This window comes from Hippichthys cyanospilos, chromosome 19, assembly GCF_059441005.1.
Source record: "Hippichthys cyanospilos isolate Australia breed blue-spotted pipefish chromosome 19, RoL_Hcya_1.0, whole genome shotgun sequence".
Taxonomy (NCBI): domain Eukaryota; kingdom Metazoa; phylum Chordata; class Actinopteri; order Syngnathiformes; family Syngnathidae; genus Hippichthys; species Hippichthys cyanospilos.
This window is the reverse complement of record NC_142387.1, coordinates 4,224,514-4,246,179: the sequence shown is the minus strand read 5'-3', so window position 1 is coordinate 4,246,179 and position 21,666 is coordinate 4,224,514. Positions and strand designations below refer to the sequence as shown.

The 21,666-nt window shown below is 36.8% G+C and overlaps 1 long non-coding RNA gene across 2 annotated transcripts in view; it reads right to left on the bottom strand.

The window, feature by feature from the left end:
* Positions 1-4,057: 4,057 nt before the first annotated feature.
* Positions 4,058-21,666, bottom strand: part of LOC148407664 (uncharacterized) — a 34,660-nt gene continuing 17,051 nt past the window's right edge. For both annotated transcript variants that reach the window (XR_015868682.1, XR_015868681.1), the window contains 2 exons: positions 10,747-10,841; positions 4,058-10,649 (listed from right to left, as the gene is read on the bottom strand). This is a non-coding gene — a long non-coding RNA (uncharacterized LOC148407664). The remainder of the gene's footprint in view (positions 10,650-10,746; positions 10,842-21,666) is intronic.

The following is a 21,666-nucleotide window of genomic DNA, read 5'->3' as shown; positions in this document are numbered from 1 at the left end:
TAAACTGCATACATTAAGGGGGGTGATGGGTAGGTAGGACATTTGTAATCAAGAATATTTATTCTCTTTAATCACCCTGGGGACTAAGAAAGCTTGGAACGCACATGCACACGCACTAGCGTACATGCACAGCATCCCATTTAAAATCCTCAGTCAAACATGTCTGCTCATGAACAGAACTTGTCGTCCATATGCTTGCATCTCAAGATGCCAGATTGTGAACTAAAAAGATGAAAACACACACAAACGTACACAAAACAAAGCTAAAAAAAAAAAAAAAAAAAAAAAAAAAAAACTTGGTTCAGAGTGGAGTTTGGTATTGTGTTCGGCCACCATGTAGCTTACAGAGTGGTTTGACCTCATCAGTACAAATATCAATATTAGTAAAGACAGCATTCGCTCGCTACTTTGCGCTTCATCTTTCGCACTCTCAATGCTTTTTTCTTTTCCATTAAAAAAAGAAAAGACATATTGTGGGAAGACGTGCTGTGAGGGTTCCCTGCATCCAAAACAGACGAGTTAACTGTAAATGGACATGCCACGGGCATTCCTCAGAAAGTCGACCTACTGCTGTACACATATTTACTTAAATTTTAAATGATTAAACCTTACAGAGTAACTGTACTGTTCTCCCTTCTTGTTTTCATCTGTTGGCTGTAGTCGGGGAACACGCACTAAAAACTTTTCTAACAAAATTCGCTGCTGTGAAGTGGGTAAAACTATTACAAGAAAATATTACGTTGCATAATGTTGTTTTGCTTTTTTCTCAAAATATCTATGTAACATAATTCCCCAACTACAAGACACACGTGTGTATAAGACGCACCCTTAAATTTGGTAATTTTGTTAATGTGTATAAGACACACCAACACTTTCGCAACAATGTAAAAACTATAGCAAAACTGAATAATTCTCATAATCCTTAACACTCCTCATATTTCCCTGTGTTCATATTTGAAAATTAAATATTTGTTGCTTGTAAAGTTAAGTATGTTTAGATTTTTTATGTTTAGACATTGGGAGCAGACAACACAGCGGCAGTTTCTTGATTTGATTTTCCTGTTTTACCATAAATACCTGAAGCTGCGCAGCGTACGTGTTTCACCAAGTTTATGATTGTGTGTGTATATGCCAAAAGACCGCAATTAATAAATGAGTGAAATGGAATACCTTTCCATATTGTCTAACCGTAGCACTCGGCTGCTTACCTTGCCCCTCTTAATTGAATCAGCTGGAGACATCTTTACTTTTACATGATCCTCACCGTTTTAGTACTATTCCTGTGTGTGAACACAGATGGAGTCAGACTGGGCTTTAGCCTTATTTAATCAAAATAATGCCAAAACAACTCAGCTAACACGAGCTGCAGTTAGCTTCACTTGTTGCTAACAGCCACCTGATGTCCACCCTGTAGCTCAGGCGTCTCCAAACTTGGTCCTCGAGGCCGGCTGTCCTGAATGTTTTCCAGGTTTCTTCCCCGACACAGCTGATTCAAATTATCAGGTCATCAGCAAGCTCAGCAGAAGCCTGATGATGATCCTGATCATTTGAATCAGGTGTGTCGAGGAAAGAAACCAGGAAAACATTCAGGGCAGCGGCCCTCGAGGACCGAGTTTGGAGACCTCTTCTGTAGCTCATCCTGTTATGGTAATTATTGTCAGCAAAAATACGGCCAATCTGAAAATAAAATCTAACTAAAAACTTAGCTTATGTGGCTGACTGATCATTTTTCCCCAATTGCTGTTGAATAAAAAAAAATATTCTAATTATTAAGTTATCATTTATAGGACGCACCCATACTTTTGGCTTTCATTTTTGGGGAAAAAGTGTGTCTTATATGTGGGGAATTACGGTAGTTAAAAAAAAAAAAAACAACAACAACTAAATACTAAAAACTAAACAAGATTTCGACCCTAACAAAAAATGCACAAAAAGCAAAATTTTGAAAAATCACTGTAATCCCACACTCTTGGCCCGCACCCATGTAGACCACATGTAATTTCTTGTGTGATTCTTTTTATCATGTTTAATAAGTTATAGTTATAAAAAAAGTTTGGCCCTTACATCTTTTGATTTATTGTTATGAAGTTCACAGAAGACAATGTTTGGACACCCCTAATATAGACTATTTTCAATAAATCGATTTCACCATTGGACAAGGCAGCTGGCACTGACGTATAGTAAGTCCCTATAACATTAGCAATACCCATCCACCTACTGTACACTTACACACATGCGCACACATTTATCAATCAGCACTGTTGAACTCAATCAACCCCTGGCTTGGCGGCCCTGACTCGCTTGCCCTCACAACACCCCTGCCTTATTCCCCCATGCACTCTGCTCTCCTAACCCAGACCAATCCATAGGCACAAACTAGTTTCCATAATAATGAATGGCATCCTTTTCAATATGCTGTTCAATAAATCACAGATTATTCATGCCTTTTTAATTTTGCTGCTTTTTTTTTTTTTTAAATAATAAAAGGTAGCAAATTTAAACATGAGTATACAGTATATACTTGAAGCATTGTTCCAAAGATCTTCACCCATCATAACCTAGCATGGCAGGTCAATTTGTTGAGTTCCAGCATTGCTTTAGCTGTTTTGGTTGACATAACTTTATAAAAAGTATACTTCCTTTCCTCCTTTAGTATCACATACACACACGCACACACACTGAGGACACACACGTACAGTCATGCATGCTTTACAGCAGTCATTATTTCTGTCACCTTTGACAAACAGTAGCCGCGTGCAAACACAACCCCACTGTCGCTTAATCTCCGCTCGCTGTCAGTAATCACATAAAGAACGGCAAACGCGAGAGGTGGCAAATAATTAAAAATATTCCCAGCGGCTGCTTTGGTGACTGGAGCCTCACTTTTAATTAAGATGAGGAAAAAGACACACCAACGCCCGTGAAGGCACACACAAACATTCAAGTTGTGCATTTTTTTTTTTTTTTTTTTGCTGTCCCCTAAGTATACACAGGCTTGTGCTCATACCTGCGCCCGCTAACACACACCCACAACCTATTGAGCGACAGGGGAAATAAAGGCTTGGTTTAAAGAGGACTTAGAGCCGTCCATATCCTCGTATGAGTCTATATTCACTGAAAGCTGTGAGTGTGTGTCAGCGCGTGTGTGCATGAACAGGCATGAATGATGCATTCGAGGTCTTTCATGACAAATTTATTTGATCGTAAGCAAGGGAAGAGTGGAAGAGGCGTGAAGGCAAGGTAGAAAAAGAAATAGAGACACAAACAGGCACTCATGTAATGCTCATAACGCCAATGTCACTTAATATTCACGCATTTGGCATTATGTATAACTGTGCACTAATAACCGCACATTACAAGGTAATATGTTTTTTATTTTATTTTAACAGTAGCTAAAGGCGTTTGTTTACTTAAGTGCACAACAGTATCTGGTATTTATTTGAGACTAGACCTTTATTTGATCAAATGCTTGTAACAGATAATTGTTAACTTTTAAAATGGGTGTGGTTGGATAGGTGCTTGTATTTGGGTGTGTGTTTTATTTTTAGTTTCCAACTTTGTATCAGTTCTGAAGTGCAGTTTGAGTAAAAGGAACTACTGTTGCTCTGAGGTTTTTGCCATTTTCGCCACAGAAGAAGCCCTCTAACCATGGTTAGAGCTACAGTATTTACGTTTGCTGCCAAGACCATGCTAATTTGCTGTTTGTCATGTACTACGTTTTAAGCATTTTGTGTTACAGTTGGGATCTTTTTTATGTTAAAGGGACAATGTGTAAGATTTAGACCGGTTTTCATGAAAAACAAATAAAATAAATGATTATATATTTCAAAAACTTGCAAATAAATGTGTTCTTAACAACCAACAGTTTGTTTTAAAAATAATTGTAGGTCTAGTTATCATTAAATTATATTACATGGGGGGTGGCACGTAGGCGGCCATGTCTGTTTTAGCTACGAACAATGGTAAATGCAGTACCTACTGCTGTCCGTTAACGGTCTAAATCTTAAACATTGTCCCTTTAAGGTAGAAAATGGACTCAATTACGGGAAAGCAGGAAGGCAAGAACAGGAAGTCAGCATGTTTAAAAAAAAAAAAAACATAAAAAAAAGACAAAAAACGTATTTGCCTTATTTTTTATGTACCAGTATCAACAACAGTAACGGACAGAAAAAGACAATGTAAACAGAACTAAAACCAAGCACTCTGATAAGACAATGAGGAATACAGTACCTGGAAAAACATGAGTAGCTGTCGGAGTGATTGGTAAATGAGAAAATCAGGCGAGAACTACATAACAAGATATAACAAAATGAACTCAAAGAATACATGACAACATTTAAGAAAATTAAATCAGATTGAAACCAAAACAACAAAACCTTTCCATTTCTTTCTTTCTAACCTAGTACTCATTTTTTGATTGCGTTCTGAATTTGTATGCTACGTTTTAGAGACACTTGACATTTTTGTTATAAAAGCAATGTTTGGAAAAATTGTCGTGAGTTATGATGAAGACTTGTTTCTGATAATGTTCAAACTCAGGACTGTGTTTATTCAGATTTTTCTTTTTTGGTCAATTTACACATATCCTGCTTCTATAATTTAAGGCTTTTTGTGGAGTTCATGCAGTTTTCAGTAGTTGAATTCTGGCGTTAACTTGTAAACCAAATTGTGCCCTCTCCATCAAAAGATGGCAGCTCCAGCTACATCTGAGTCAGATTTTGTGTTTTCTTCTTGAAAATGTGCATTTGAGGGGATGCGTTTATTTTTAAAATGGGGATATTAATTGGGTTTTGGAGCTTTTCTTTTAGGGTGGGTGGCATTTGACGGTGTTTTGAGACGTTCAGTTAGGGCTGGGCCAAAATGATTTAAATTAACCATTTAAAAAATTGATTTGAAAATGAGCTTGATTGTAAAAGCAAGCTTTTGTGAAAAAAGGTGTAATGCTGGATGGGTGGTTTAAAAGACATGTTTACAGTTGGTACAAACTATTTATTTGTGCCGTTTAATGAAGTAGACCACTTATTTAGGAATTTTTAGATGTAAAAAAGTTTAGATTTGTCTATGAACTTTTTAGGACCAGCCATTTTCATTAGGACAGTATAGTTTATGTTGGATAGTTTTTAACAATTTAAAATAATTTAAAATATTATATAAATAACTCACTAGGAAAAAATGCCTGGATCATGTTTTTGGGATAGAAAAAGCCAATTTAACAATATTCTTTTTCAGGTACAAATACCGTATTTTCCACACTATAAGGCACACCTAAAAGCCTTATTTTTTTTTTTTTTAAAAGCTGATGGTGCGCCTTATAATCAGGTGCGCCTTATATATGGATCAATATTGAGATTGGGATTCATAGATGGGGAATGAACTGATAAAGTAAGGTTTACCTGTTTTTTTTGTGTGTTTACAGTTGAACAAGGTTGGTCATATTGACATTGAGTTATTATGCTATTGAGAGTTTAGAGTTGTTGTTGTTATTACTTTGAGTATTACTACATTGTGATTGAAAAAGTTTTAAAATATGTCATTAATTGAGGGTGCACCTTATAATCCGGTGCGCCTTATAATGCGGAAAATACGGTACTTAAAAAAAAAAAATCTCTTGCCTTCAACTAAAAGTGACAAAACAATTGTTTAGTGCTCAGGTAACGACCAATCACGTTTCAGCCCATGAAAATCACATGACCAACAGATTAACCTAGACTGGTGATGTCATTTTTAGTCAAAGGAGCTATTGTCAATTAGAGATATTACCTGTACTTGAAAAATAATTTAGATATCAAATTAATTATAGACAAAATATTGACATTTTAATACTATAGGTGCTAAATAAACAGTCTATGACTTTAAGCAAGTTATTCACCAGGTATGTTATTCACCAGCTATGAACATTAACCTTGGCGGAATTGTGTCCAATTCTTTGATCTTTACACCTAAGAATTTTCATATCATAGGGAAAGAACATAAAGAAGACACTAGTGGGCTGAAATTTCACTCAGATCTTGACATGTTAAAGTTCAATATGACACAACCACTTAGTTATCACACTACCAGGAGTGTGCCAATTCTTTGCTAAATTACTGCAAGAATGATGAGGAAGAAAATTACCTAAAAATGGTCAAAATCCTGCACATGGTTTAAGTTTAGATTGATACTGATTTTACATTTCTTTTCATTTTTTTGTTATAAATAATTTCCACAGGATTTAAAGTGTTGGGTTGATTTCTTTCATTAAAATTGATTCAAGGTGTAATTGTCCTGATAATTGAAGAAAATTGAGTTTTTTTTTTATTTTTGTTTTGTTTTTGAGCAAGCTCTAGTTTCATCGTCCTATACTGATTCTGTTGCTTCCTGGATGCATGTATGTGTATTTTACCAACAGTTTGCACATGCAAATATATAGACATACACATGCACTCGCACGTTCACACAGTTGCAACGTATCCAATCCAGTCACAAAGTCATTATCTATAGGATTCCCTCTCATTTTGTTATTGTGCGACAGCCATTAAGTACCCACTTCATTATCGAGCTGCCATCTGCTAATAACAAAATAGACAAAGAGAATAATCAACACCCTGCTCCATCTCCGCTGCTTTCTTCCATGTGCCTATTGTGTATACGCTCCTCTTCTGCCCGATCATTTGGATGAAATCAAGAGAATGTCATAATTTGGCTCTGTGTATACTTTATGTGTGTTACTGTGTGTGTAAGACCAAAAGAACATATTCTTCTATTGTCCAAGAGTATGTATGTTTCAAGCATGTTATTAGCGCGTGTGTGTGTGCACAGATGAGATGCAATAATTGAAGGGCCTCCTGCCGATTTTGCACAATCAACATGGCCATACTGGAGGTGATGAAAGTGAATCAAAGATTGAAGGGAGTCTTAAAAAGGCTTTCAGAGCCACCCCCATGCCTCAATTATCCCCACAATGGCTTATTAAAACCATACCCACCTTCAGTACATTGCACCCTTTTTTCTTTTCGTTTCCTTTTCTCGCTTCACATGGCAGTATAGTTTTATATTGGACTAGAATCTGTCTTTGTGTTCCATCCTTGTCCTTCATGTATTGTATCTTTTAAAACCTACTGTCCTTTCTCTATCTGTCCAAATCCCTCACTGTCAACCACCTCATGCAGCCTCATCTTCTGTTACTGTACCATGCCGCCGTTGCTTGCACTGAATTTTTGGAACCTGCTTCCGATGGAAATTATCCTTATTGTATCACCCTTACTTCTATTCCAAATACAAATATATTCAAACATGGACACGATCTTCTAGATTATTGGTTCTCAGCCTTTTTTCAATGATGTACCACCTGTGAAACATTTTTTCAGGTAAGGTACATTTTTGGATGTGTGATTTATTAAACCTTGGAATTTGTGGTATAAAGTGGCAAATATTTATCAGCAACTCGAGAAGATAGGTTGTGTAATATAATAAATTTTATTTCTGGCTTTATTTGCTGGAATATTGTGTCACTAACAATAATATACGTCTATATGAATTTTCACAAAATAAAGGCAAACAACATTGTGCAATAGTCTCTATAAGACAATTTAGCAACAATAAATTATAAATATACAGTTTATATGTATTTGTAAGTATCGGTGACTACCGTATTTCTCCGTATACGTATATCTCGAGCAAAAGTCAACTCATATTTTTTTTTTTTACTCAAATCTGAGTGAATTTTACAAAAACGCAAGTATAAGTGTGTCCAATTATGACATGGTGTGTGATTAAAATGACAAAATTACTGTAGTTTTCGACACATTTCTTCATCGTACATGAAATAACATACTGTTACGGTTATGGGTAGGGGTGGGGCGGAAACTAGATGAGCAAGTCAATGTATGCACGCATGTAGACGCAAATGCTGAAACTAACGTTTCAATAATAAAATGATTTGAAATTTGAATGTTTTTATTTTTGACACGGTTGAATGTAAATTAATCTAAAAGACCTCAAAGTTATCATACCTCTCTGACATACCAAATAGCTCCTCCCATTTAATTCCTGGACGTCCGCTCCTTCGTGCGCATCACTTGTGCAAACATGCTAACGTGAATGTTCCACTTTGTGTCACTGAAGTGATCAGCAAGGTATTTTGCACAAGCATGGCAACTGATCATTTTTGGTTGTAAATTGCCATGGAAAAAGTCAAATCTAAGAAAGTAAAAGACTTGTAATAAAAAAAATATATTCTTTTTTTTATCTTGTATGGCAAAAAAAAAAAAAAAGAAAAAAATGTCTTTAAGTTTGACCTTATATTAATTTTACTTTGCAACTTGCTTAAATGAAGAATTTATTGTTTTATTTTTTTACTCAAATTGTTTTTTTAAAAACATGAAGAAGAAAAGTCTTAAATTAGGTTTTCTTTGCTAGAAAATACATCTTACCCCATTGGCAGTTTTTTTTTAACAAGAAAATTTGCCTAATTTTTAAAATTCTTTACCTTGTATTTGGTATGTCACTTTTTGCAATGGCAAGGCTTATCTGTGCATTGCTTATAAAGGTAATAATGTTTGTGTATGTTAACATTGGCTGTTGCCATGCGCAAGGAAGCCTGTGCTGGAAGACTGAGTCAGAAGTCCTCAAGCACGAATGTGAGTTGCGGCAGTCAGCAGCTCAGAACGACGTTCTTGCTAACGGTCTACTATTTTTCTAAGAAAAATAGTGATCAGACAGAACCACGACGGTTGAGACCTTTAACACATATAAGGGCATTACAGAATGACAGACAGCAAAAGAATGTGTTCGGTCCTATCTATTTTTGTTTTTAATGCTTCAGGAAATCATCTTGCGGGCCGGATCAAACCTCTCCTGGAACCGGATCCGGCCTGTGCGCCATACATTTGACACCCCTGTTCTACATATGTGAATAAAGCATCATTACCAAAAAAGCCCTGACGTTGTTTACCCATTCAATTTAGGCATGCCGAACAGTGCGATGTGCGTCATCTTGGAGTAAAAGAAGAGGGGAAAACTGGGGGAGCACGAGTATGCGCCTCTTATTATCCACGGCACGTTTATGTTTGATGTCGCCACCATCATTTTCTCTCCGTGCGTCAACATCTAGCCACAGAGCAGTTTTAGAATCACAGCGGCGCGGGGTGGGAGAAAATATTGAATCAGTGCTTCCGCCGGCTTTTGAAAGCAGGGTTAGCGTTTGATGTTGTGACATCAGATGAGATTGAGAGAAAACGAAAATATGTACGACCAACATTCGCTCTGTTTCTTTCGACCCTCCCTGTGTTTTGCTCTCCCCTTGTTTTTTCACTGCTTACCACTGTCTTTGTCTCATTTAGCTTGTCTAAAAATATAGTCGTCCTCCCAAGATATTAGAGGGGAGAAATGTCGACACATGCGCTGCCTTTTCATCTAGCAGGCAGGCTGCAAGGAATCTTGGGGGAAATCAGGTGTCTTAATGACAGGCAGACGTGCGGCGCGAGCGATGCGGAGCGCCGCCATTTGCCGTACACGCGTTAAATTATTCACATCAAAAACTCATTGTTTGTTACCTGACACAGACGTGGAGATAGGTGGAAGGATGATGGAAAGACGCAATGAATTAAACATCAGGGAGACGGAGTGCCTTGGCGCGAGCAGGGGAGATGCAGTAGGAGAGAAAAACGATGAGAGGCATGTGCATTCAAATGGCTTGTTTAGAATCTCTAAAGATACTTTTTGTCTACTGAGGGAAAGGTGGTTTACGTTGAAAGAATGTGCGTGTATTTACATGAGCCAGTTTATGATAACATGAATGACTGTTACGAGTGCCCGTGCTATTATCTTCGCCGGCACTGGTAGAAAGTCAAGAATCTGAGTGTCGAAAAATACATGACATGCATGACAAAACTGCAGATAGTGAAACATTCAAGTCAAATACCCCAAAAGCTGTACAAGTTGGGATTCAAACAAGTGTCTCTGTAAAATTACAGTCTTAGTGCTGGGTATTGTGTCTTGATAGTGTATTTTGATACACCAAAGGGGTATTGCGATAGATATGCCAAAAAATCTATGGCGTATATATTAACGCCTGCAAAAAACAGAAGGAAATTATTGGAATAGACAAGTTCTATTTATCCTTTTTCAGAAGCCACACATCTATGAGCAGACCTTAAACATTCAATTTAAATAAACAAGTAGCATGTCCACAAGTTGGAGTTTTAAAATAAAACATGCCCAAAAAATGTATAAGTCTATCCTTACAATAAGATATGGGAGCCACGGTGCGCGGTGGCACAGTGAATAACACGTTCGCCTCACAGTTAAAGGGACCCGCGTTCAAATCCACCTCGGTCCAGCCTTCCTATGTGGAGTTTGCATATTCTCGACGAGCATGGCGAGTTCTCTTCCAGCACTGCAGCTTCTTCCCACACTCCGAAAAACATGTAGGCAAATTGCAGGCAAATTGGACATGCTAAATTGTCCTTAGGTGTGATTGGATGTGTGAATGGTTGTTCGTCTCTCTGTGCCCTGCAATTGGCTTGCAACCAGTTCAGGGTGTCCTGCGCCTACTGCCCGAAGTCTGCTGGGATAGGCACCAGCAAGCCTGCGACCCATGTGAGGGTAAGCGGTTCTAGAAAATGGATGGATGAACTGGATGGGAAAACACACACACACTCACAAAACACCTACAATACACAAATGACAGACATCATTACCAACTGGCAGATTCCGTTAAAAGGATGAGGATTGTGTGACTTTTTTTTTTTTTTTTTTTGTACTTACAAATTCAATGAACTTGCTGCAACTAGCTATCAGTCTGCGCACATTCTCCAGTAATTCCAACTTCATTCCAGTGTCCACTGCATCTGGACTCTGATCTGCGGTTTGGTGATCAAAACGTAGAGGTAATGAGGATCATTCAGATTCTTATTTTTGTTTTTCATTTTGAATAGCATAAAATGTTGGACTTTTTAAAATGAATTTATGTATGTGACATTAATCAGTGCCAGTTGCACAACAGACAAATAGAAGAGTTGTTAATAAATAATTGCTTAGACTTTTTTTTGTCATACTTTATGCGGCGATGGCTTAGAATTGTTTTATTTTCCAACAATTGATGCAGACGTCATGTAAAATTCTCTGAGGCCAAACTGCAAGTCAGTTTAAAGCAGTGCTCCATTTGCTCTACTTTGCGGCTATGGAGGGAATTAGTTTGATGAGCAAAGACATTAGCAGCAAGTGTAGCAAATTAATGTTTAAGCATTCTTTAAAAATGGATTACATTTAATACTTTATGAAGTACAATGATAATAGCTTGTTTCACATAGACATAATGGTGCACTTAACAATGTTCTGCAATTAATACATGGCGCTAAGTGGTATTATGTTAATTTGCAAAATGAGAAATTAAAAATAGATTATACAAGTTGTTCAAGTGTGTATCCTCTTGACTGAAGAGCTCAAAGCAAAAGAGGCGGAGGGAAAACACATCCGTTTATCAGAGAGTGATTAAGTTTAAGGCAATGACTCACTAAATATTTAACAGCTTTGCTTGGTGCAGAGTATATCATGAATTATAGATGGCATGGATGAGCTCGTCCTGATGTAAGACAGTGTTTAAAAGACTTAACCTACAATAAGGGAAGAGCAATTACCACTGCTGTAAATGAGAGACGACTTTTTATACAATATTTCTAATGAATTTCTCTGGGTGATCACCGTGGGGGTGGAGGGTGAGGCCTGTGACATTTCCATTAGTCGCTGACACTTTGGGACCCTTTTGTCCCTGATAAATTTGTCTGCTTTAAGTGACACACACACATGCTTAAACATTCATAAACACCTCTCTTAATGCAAATCTGGCACATACCAAAGGATACTTTTTATGAATTCTAATCTTTCTACTTCCATATTGTCAATGCCTGTCCGTCACAACCTCCATGACTAATGGTTAGCCTTTAGACCTTCTGGCACAGAGGCTCTCAATAAAAAGTTAAGAGGTTCAATTGAAGAAAATGTCTTTCAAATCCGGAACATCATAATGTATAGATAGCACCATAATCCACTACCATATAGTTATGGTTATATTATATATCCAAGTAAAAAAAAGGACTGTCACTACTTTAACTTTTCTACTTTTCTGTAAGTATTTTAATTATTGTCTGTTGCCTATAACAGTGTATACACCCTAAAAATGGATTGATTAAAAACAATAATAATTCAAGTTGTTGGGGTAATTTTGATTACAGACCTGTATTCCTCCTGTAGAGCTGTACCTATTGAGTATTTTGTTATTTAAATAAAATTAAAAGAAAAATAATTTTTTTATTGGTTTAGTGAAAAAAATAAATACAGAAGACTGTACTTTTTTTTTTTTTTGGACAGTCAACATTTCTGTATTTTACATAAATATAAGAGATTTTAGACAATGCTTTCACCATAGATAATGGCATAAAACAAACTAAAGAAAGAAAACAGATTTTGGTCATTGTACTGCTTGAGACTTTAACAAAAGGCTACAATGTATCCAGGCCACCCAAGGCTGCGGGATCCACTTCCTTGAACTCTGGCGTGTGAATTGTTAATAACGTCGTTGGCAAACCGAAAGCAAAACATGTAAAAACATAGTAAAACAAAGTGGTGACAACAGAACACCTTTGAGTCAGTTTGGTCAAGCATAAACCAAGTTCAAGATTCTGTGAGTTGTTAATCTTTACTGCTGCGCGCTTTCGGGAACAACTTGAAAATTACAACATACCAAGGTGCTCGTATCATGATATTATTTGGTATTGTAAGATTTATTATTTAGATTAATAAAGATTTATTTATTATGAAGTTCTCATCATGTGTGCCGGTATTTTAGTCATATGCGGCGCATTAACAGGCAAATGCATTATTATCCTTTGTACCCCATGTCAAAAACAACAGCCTGAACAATGTATGCAATTTATCATTTACCAATTTAGATTGTTTAGCCTTATCACCAATACAACTTGGTTAAAACACGACTTCATGATTTGTTGTTTTAAAAAAGGGTTAGGGTTAGGACAGATACTGCCACTGCGTTTGGTCAAATTGAACCATTTGGGGGGGGGGGGGGGGGGGGGGGGTTGTTTTTATTGTAAAATGAACACTTGTCACGACAGTGGTATTAGGTTGCCCAATATTATTATTATTGAAAAAATAAGGAATTTCTAGTCAACCATGACAATCGTGGTACAAATTTGTGATCTCATTGTGTAGTTAGTCTAGTGAAATCTACCATTTGTAGTTCATCCATCCATTTTCTATAGCCGAATTGAAGTTCAAACTGTCAATTCAGAGTGCAAACAAAATCAGGCAACAACTGACATATTGTTTTTCAATGGATATTCTTTTTTTCTTGATTTAATTTGATTGACCAAAAATAGCTGTGCCCTCAACCGCGGCCAATGTAACGGGCACCCCTATTATATACATTATCTGTTCTCAATGACATAATTTGGGATCCAGAGCCAGAGACTCTTCCAAGTCTAGTTTCTGAGCCTGGTCTTCCAAGTGGTGGTTATGCCTTTTCAGATTATGGGTCCAAGCTCTCTTTCTCACTGATGAAGATGCAACCAAGCATTTTTTTTTCGGAATAAATAGGTCTATATTGATTCTGCCCATCAATAAAAAGGATGCCATATGTTTAAAGTATGTTATTGTAATATTTTGTTTTCTTGATTACATTTTTGCCCCTGTGAATGTGATTCACCCTAGCGCCTTCTACTTACGAGCCTTCACAAAGTATAGATCTTCTAGACATAATATGACGAAAGTGAATTGAATAAACTTGGTCTGGTTCTGGAGTTTAAGGGCAGAAGTTGATACATATTAAACATGTTTCAAGACCTCTCCTTTGCATGATTCATCAAATTATTCCATCTGATGCTACGACTATACCAAGAAAATCATAATCACATTGGCAACATTCTTGCCCTGCGCTTATTTGCATCCAAAGAAACGGCTGTTTTATTCATAGTACAACTCTTGTTTAATTGATCATTTGGCTGATTCTCTTTTCAATTCACATTCCTTTCTTCTTTTCGCACCGTTTTTTTTTTTTTTTTTTTCCCCCAGCCCATCTGATTTGAGTGAGTGCTTGGTTTGTGTGCTGGTGGGGCTACACAGGTTTTAAGCCTATCTGGTTTGTCTGAGTGTAGTTGTATTGATCCTTGGCTGAGACATTAGATGTGTACGTCATGTCAAGGGTTTGGTGACCTCTAGCAGTCTACCTCCAAGTGATAGCTTTGATAAGCCCCATCTCTCTCTTTGTTCTATCTACAGCTCGCCGCTAACCTTTAGCCCCACTCTGTGTTTGAGCATGACCTTTCTTTCATGTGTAATACACACCACGTGCCACCCTAGCGCAGAACACGCTCATTCACACATGAGACGTACACACCAGACACACACACGTACACCGTTCGTCAACACCCTGAAGCATCAACTCCCATGGAACCTTATTAAAAGCAACTTCAGTGGAAATGAGGGAAGTTCTCAAAGTCTCAATAACTTGTATAATGTGTTGTATGAATAATGTTTTTCCTCCTCATTTCCCTTCTGCGCAATTGGTAATGCAGAAAACCCAAATGCCACTCACAAAAAAAGACTAAAGTCCACTTGAGGCCACTGATGGGCAAGTCTTATTTACTCGGGGCAACAACAAGCACACGTGGCATACGTGCACAAGCATGTGTAGATACTCTCATCCCTCAACACTTTTGTTTGAAGTTTGCCAATCATCCGAGATCCCTCACAGCTTGCCCTGCCTTCTACCAAATAGCTGCCGTCATTAATTAAAAAAGAAAAGGCAGCGGTATTATAATTCCCTTTTCCTTCCCCTTGATGTCACAGAGGGTGTGTGTGGTGTTTTGTGGCTCTTCCCAAGTTTGCTTTCATCATTGTCTGCCGTTCCCCATGGCTTTGCCTTACTGCCATCAAATTCTCTTTCCTTCTCTTTGTCTTTTTATCCAATGAGAGGAAGTTATAGAAAAGTTGCTGTAGCCCCATGGAATCTTTCTCATTTATTTATTTATTATTTTTGTGGCAGTTAATCCTTTAAGCTGGCAAGCTACTTTTGGGCCATGGCTAGCAGTTTTAGCTTTATTTTTAGGTTTGTTTATTTTGGGGGGGAGCTAGAAGTAGTTTTGTGGCTCAGTTAGTTATCAATCTATGTTAAAAAAAAATACAATTGAACCTCTCTTAAGTTGAATTCACATCATACCATAACATTTAGAATTTCATTGTTTTGAGGCACAATATGTCACATAAATACCATAATAGTTAATGTACAATGTTTCTTCATACCTTTAAAATATTTTGGTTACCTTATTTTCATTCTAAAGTCTGGAGGGTTTGCTGACACCAACAGGTGTTTTGATCTAGTTATAACTGCGCCAAAACACACATTTTGACCCCCCCCCCCCTCCACACACACACACACACACACACACACACACACACACACACACACACACACGCACACAATAAATAACAATAAAAACAAAACAAAAATCAACTTTGGTATTATTTGAACAGTATAAAATCCAGACACAAAAAAACGACAGTTTAAATGGTGGCAAATGAATGTGACTCCCATTCAACATGAGTTACAATTTTATTGGTTAATTCTATTTCATCATTTATACGGTTAAAGGTTAGTGGATGTGTGATTTTAAAAGTATTAATTATTCATGAAAAAAATTATTTAGTTGCCCAAAAAATTATGAACCAAATATTAAGTACTTTTACTGCTGAAAAATGCTAAACTGGTAAAGCATTTCTTCAATTAAATAAGAATACAGCATCTGACTGTCTTCAAAATCAAGCTTAATAAATTTAAGCCTGTTTACTTAACTTTCACAAATACATTTCTTGAATGAAATAAGAATAAGGCACCTGACTGTCTTCAAAATGAGGCTTAATAAATTTAAACCTGTTCACTTAACTTCCACGAATAACATGTATTTTTGGACAATAAGGCACACTTAAAATGCTATAACTTGAAAAAAAAATCGACAGTGCGCTTTATATTCAGGTGTGCCTTATGTATGGATGTCAAAATGAAGTTGAATAAAGTTTGCCTTCCTTGTGACCTTCTTGCTTCGTGCGCATTATGACCCAGTGTGCTTACATATTGAGCTTTACAAAAATATAAAAGTAAAAAAGAATCCACTTGACAATTGATTAAAATCTCCCTTGAAACTAGGTGTGCAGATTAATTTCCATCGGTGGCATAAAGTGCTTCAGTGCTTCTACGTTTTGCTTTTCTTGAAAACAGCGGGGATGAAGTAATGACAGCAATTAGATTACTATTCTTAAGAATCCATTAGTCAAAAATGACACCCAGGAAATCACACAATGCATTCTCCCCCTAATGCAATAAGGTGCCAATTATAACACTTATGTGGAATAAGTGGACTCCTCTCCCTCCGCCTGGATGAAGAGAACACAAATCATCATTACCCTGTATTTCTTAATGTTATCTGCACTTAGAGGCATTAAGAAGACACTAATAAGTTTAGCCTTTGCAAACAGAGTGCAAACGTGTGCTCTACTTTCTCACTCGTCTTTGCTTGGCTCATTAGTCATTGGGACCTGTGCATCAAGCATGCGCAACTGTCTTTTCCACACTCTGTCTTACAGACATTTATGACATTTGCTATTTCGATGTTTTTGCGCTGTCCATCAAGGCTGACAAGTTTTGTAATTAAAAGAAAAAAAGCTTTGTTACAAACATATTATATATACATACATACATACATACTGTACAAACTGTACTGAATATTGCATGTATTTATGCAGCTTACTTTCCATTGACTTACTTAACACTTAGGCCATATTGTACGTATGAATCAGACAGGATAGATTTGCATAATATCTAATTCCCTATGTCAGCGGATCTCAAACGTTTTGGAGTCAGGGACTCCTTTTTGACAAGCAAATTTTCCAAGAAACCCCATTGCAAATATTCGTGGAAAAAAAGAAAAAAGCCAATAATAAGTGCCCTTTTTTTTTCACCAACATATTCTATTTGACATAAAGTATATTACTTATCAGATATACTAAAATATATATTGCAAATTGCAAGCTTCCTCATAGCAAACTAGGTCATATAAAGTATTTAGTGACTATATAATCAAGCTTTCATGATTACGTACCTTACGTGGGTCTATTTGACACTTTTCAAAATTATTACCTTTTAAAAAAAATGTGTTAAACTGGTTCAATTGGTTGTTTTATTGAAGCGTCAAGAATACATTCACAATTTAATGTAAAATGAAATTAATACCGATATATATTTTTTTAAATTAATGACTCAAATTATTTCACGGACCCCCACAGTCAGAATCACTAATCTCTGTCAGTTCATACACATTGCTGGGCAAATGACACTTTTACAAGTCGACGAGAACTATTCGTTTTTCCTTGATAATCAAGGTTTGAATTTTATTTTATTTTTTGTCCATTTTTTTTTTTTACACAATTGCATCTTGAACGACTTCCACATACATATTTAAAGGGTATAATAATTGCATTTTTTTAAAAAAAACAGCACAAGCAATGTATCACTCAGTCATTTTCAAAACAGAACGGAAAGTGAAAACAAACAAAAAACTCAATATTCGTTTCAAAGCCCAAAATGGAAAAAAACCGTTGACGCCTTGATTTCCGATTTCGTGCGGAAATAGAACATGGAAAAGCCAGATAAGGAGCGATTTAGAAGTTTCGTGCCTGAAAAAAAACAAAGTGCAGCCTGGGAGGAAATTTCATTTGATTCATGGGACTTATATGAGCACACTTGATAACATCCATCAATCCATCCATCCATTTTCTAGAGCCACTTATCCTCACAACAGTCGCTGGCCTACTGGTGCCTATCCGAGCCGTCTTAAGTGGAGGTCACCCTGAATTAGTTGCCAGCCAATTGCATGGCACACAGAGACAAATGACCATTCAGGCACCCAATCACACCGAAGGAGAATTAAGTGTGTCCAATGCACCTGCAATGCATGTTTTTGGAATATGGGAGGAAGCCAGAATTCCTGGATAGAACCCACACGAGCACAAGGAGAATATGCAAACTCCACGAAGGAAGGATGTGCTAGAGCCATAATCCAGCCTTCCCCAGTCGAAAAGAAACACAAAAAACAGGCTGGATTATAGCTCTCAACCACTGGAGGACCTTTTCTAAACAAATGTTTTAAGAAAAGATTTTTTTTTGTTTGTTTGTTTTTTACTTTCCGTTTTGTTTTGACGGTTGAACAAATGAATGAAACATGACATTAGCAAGTTCTATCATGCCATTATTTATTCTTTCCACAAACTGAAACTCATTAGGTGAGTCAAAGCATATATATATATATATATATATATATATATATATATATATATATATATATATATATATATATATATATATATATATATATATTTTTTTTTTTTTTTTTTTTTTTCCTACTGGTGAAATGGTGAAATAAGTAAAGTATCCCTTTAAGCTAAAAATACCGTTTGCTTGTGCTGTCAAAAAATCAAATCAATAAACTGTATTTAAAACATACACATAGCGACTGGACATACAAAATTTCAATTACTTGATTTTGTTATTTCTGTTTTGGTAAATGTACACATCTCTATCTCCTGTCCATTCATGTGCCCTGTCAAAATAGTGTGCTGTAAATGTAAAGCAAAATTAGTTACACAAATATATCACATTTGTTCTTCAGTCAGCTTCTAATATATTGTATTTAGTCATCATGCTGTGCTTTGGCTTCTCATTCTGTCTTAATTGTGTAACCGCTGTTGAGAGCAACAGTGGTTTGTTTCCATTCTTTTGCCGTGTCACTAATAGAGGTGATGTTCTGTTTATTTTATTGATTCTGGGTTATATCCCAGCATCAATGCAGTGTTCGCTCACCGACTTCCTCTCTATCAAAACACACACTGGACCTCCTCTTTGAGGCCCTCATCAAGAAAACATTTTCATCACACTACTGACTCAAGGCTAACTTGCCCTTTGTCAGTGTCAGAGCTAACCAATAATGTATAGCTATTATGAGCAAAAATGTAATTGTAATTTGTTGGACAAGTTTCATAAAATATATGTTCAGTGAGTTTCAAAACAAAATGGGTGCATAGTTGTATTTTATGTTAATGTCTCATATCCAACAGGATTAAAATTAATTTACTACGAACCATAAGATACAATTAAAATAATTAAAATCTATTAAAATTCCTTTTTTTTTTCAAATGAACCTGAATTTCATAGTCAGGTGTGTCTTCTATGATCGTTAAACATAATTTGATGTAACTTTCACTCTTTTACTGTACTGATTTGTTTCCCTTAATCTGCATTAATGTGCCATACAACAGAGTGTGCATTTTATATGGAAAGTTTGAAAAATACACCTGCTCGCTCAGAAGGTGCCTTATTTTTTTACAGTCCCAAAATTACTGTATACTGTACATGTCGGTTCAATGATGCACAAGTAGTCCCATATAAGTTCTCATTGTCTAAAAAGAGCCCATATTAATTCATATCAATCAATATCTTCCACATGATGACCATTGTTATGAAAAAAATATCTCAATGCATGTCCTCCACAAATGAAGTACTTTAGCTTCAAAAGTATATACCGTATTTTCTGCACTATAAGGCGCACCGGATTATAAGACGCACCCTCCATGAATGACATATTTTAAAACTTTTTCCGTATATAAGGCACACCGGATCATAAGGCGCACCCTCACTTAATGACATATTTTAAAACTTTTTTCAATCACAATATAGTAATACTCAAAGTACTAACAATAATAACTCCAATTATAACTCTAAACTCTCAATAGCATAATAACTCAATGTCAATATGACCTTGTTCAACTGTAAACATACAAAAGAAACTGGTAAAGCTTACTTTATCAGTCCAATCTCAATATTGATCCATATATAAGGCACACCTGATTATAAAACGCACCATCAGCTTTTTTAAAAGGTGTGCCTTAGAGTGAGTGCGGAAAATACGGTAATAGGATGACTCTAACGAAGATGTAAGATGCTAGTAAATTGATGGAATGGGGGAACTAAATTTTGACATTTTTTGGTTGGTTGGAATAATAATCCCGAAAAGTATCTTGACATGTTTTAAGAGGAGAGTTTTCCATCCCTCTTATATAAGGACAATAATTTCTGTTTATTTTTCAGCAATACGGCTCTACACCTTATTAAGAAAAATAATAGTTCAAAGAAATCATTAAAAGCCCCTAAAAATATAACATTTTTGTCTCCAACTACAAGTAAACCTTTGACCTTAGCTGAACATGTACACATGTTGCCTGGCCTTATTTTCCTTTTTAATTGTACTTAATGCACAGAGGCGAGCAGGTGCAGGCATTCTTTAACCTCCTGATCATATTTTCATGCCACAAATGTGCTGGAATGTCAGACTGATGGTCAGGAGATTGTCCTCTTAAATAACCCTTGACACACACCCACACACACACACGCACGCATGCACAGCAAATAGATTGAGAGACAGTCCAGCACACAGCACCCTACCCTTCCTCACGGACCTTTTCCACAATAACCCCTCCCCTCCCACCGTCACCCACTGTCCTCTCTTCTCTCACCCTGCTCTACTCTCCCATCCTCCAGGGAGAAAAGGCTGACTCGCATTCAGCATCTCTCAGCAAAGAGCGAATGAATAAAAGAAAGGAGACGTCCCGTTGACAGTCTATGTCTGCGCTGCCAGGAGCCAAAATAAGTGTCAGCAACTGCCGGGGACTGTCCAAAATGCCACAGAGAAATGAAAGATTGACAATTAAATTAATAAATAAGTGGAATTTTTGGAATTGGGAAAAACAACAAAGAAAAACACGCCAGTGAAAAGCTCAGTTGTCTACTTTGAATCTGCCTTTCTTGTTATCAGGGAACACTTTAAGTATTTATTATTTTTCAATTCAACTTTCCGTATAATCACATTTTTTATGCATGTTACAACCTTTAAAAACAATTTTTCCTCTTGCTGTCAACTGAAAATGACATTACCTGTGCTCAAGTGTCAGGTGACCAGTGACCAATCACGGCTCAGTTGTTTTATGAGTGTGGTCATGTGACATTTGCAAGCTGAGTTGTCATTGGTTGTAACATAGGCCCCAAGCCTTTGATGTAATTTTCAGTCAACAGGACGTTGAAAATGTATTTTTAAAGGTATTGCCTGGGTGTAAAAAACTACAGTTTTCACTTGTTTTTTTTAAGATTAGTGGGGCAGAATCCAAACCCCCCCGAAAACTGAAATCCAAAAGCAGGTGTGGAACCCGTAGCTGACCAAACATGATAACAGGAAAGCAGAGTTTACACTTGAAATTCCAATTCCAGACCTCCTTGTAACATCTTCCTAATGTTCTCTTTCATTCTCATCGTACCCCTTCAGCCGCATGTTCTCAATCGCGTGTGAGCTTCACCCGGATACCGCTGCTGGAGGTACAACATTAACCTGGACAAGACTGGCGAGACAATCAGCTCACGGGCATTGCTACAAGACACATGAGTGACATCGCCTAATGAGGGCAGGAATTGTAATCCACTCCTGCCCTCATTGGTTGATGTTGCACAGGGAGCCAGTCATGTGTCTTGTAGGAGTGCCTGTGGCATGTAGGTTTATAGTCAACTTGGCAGTTTAG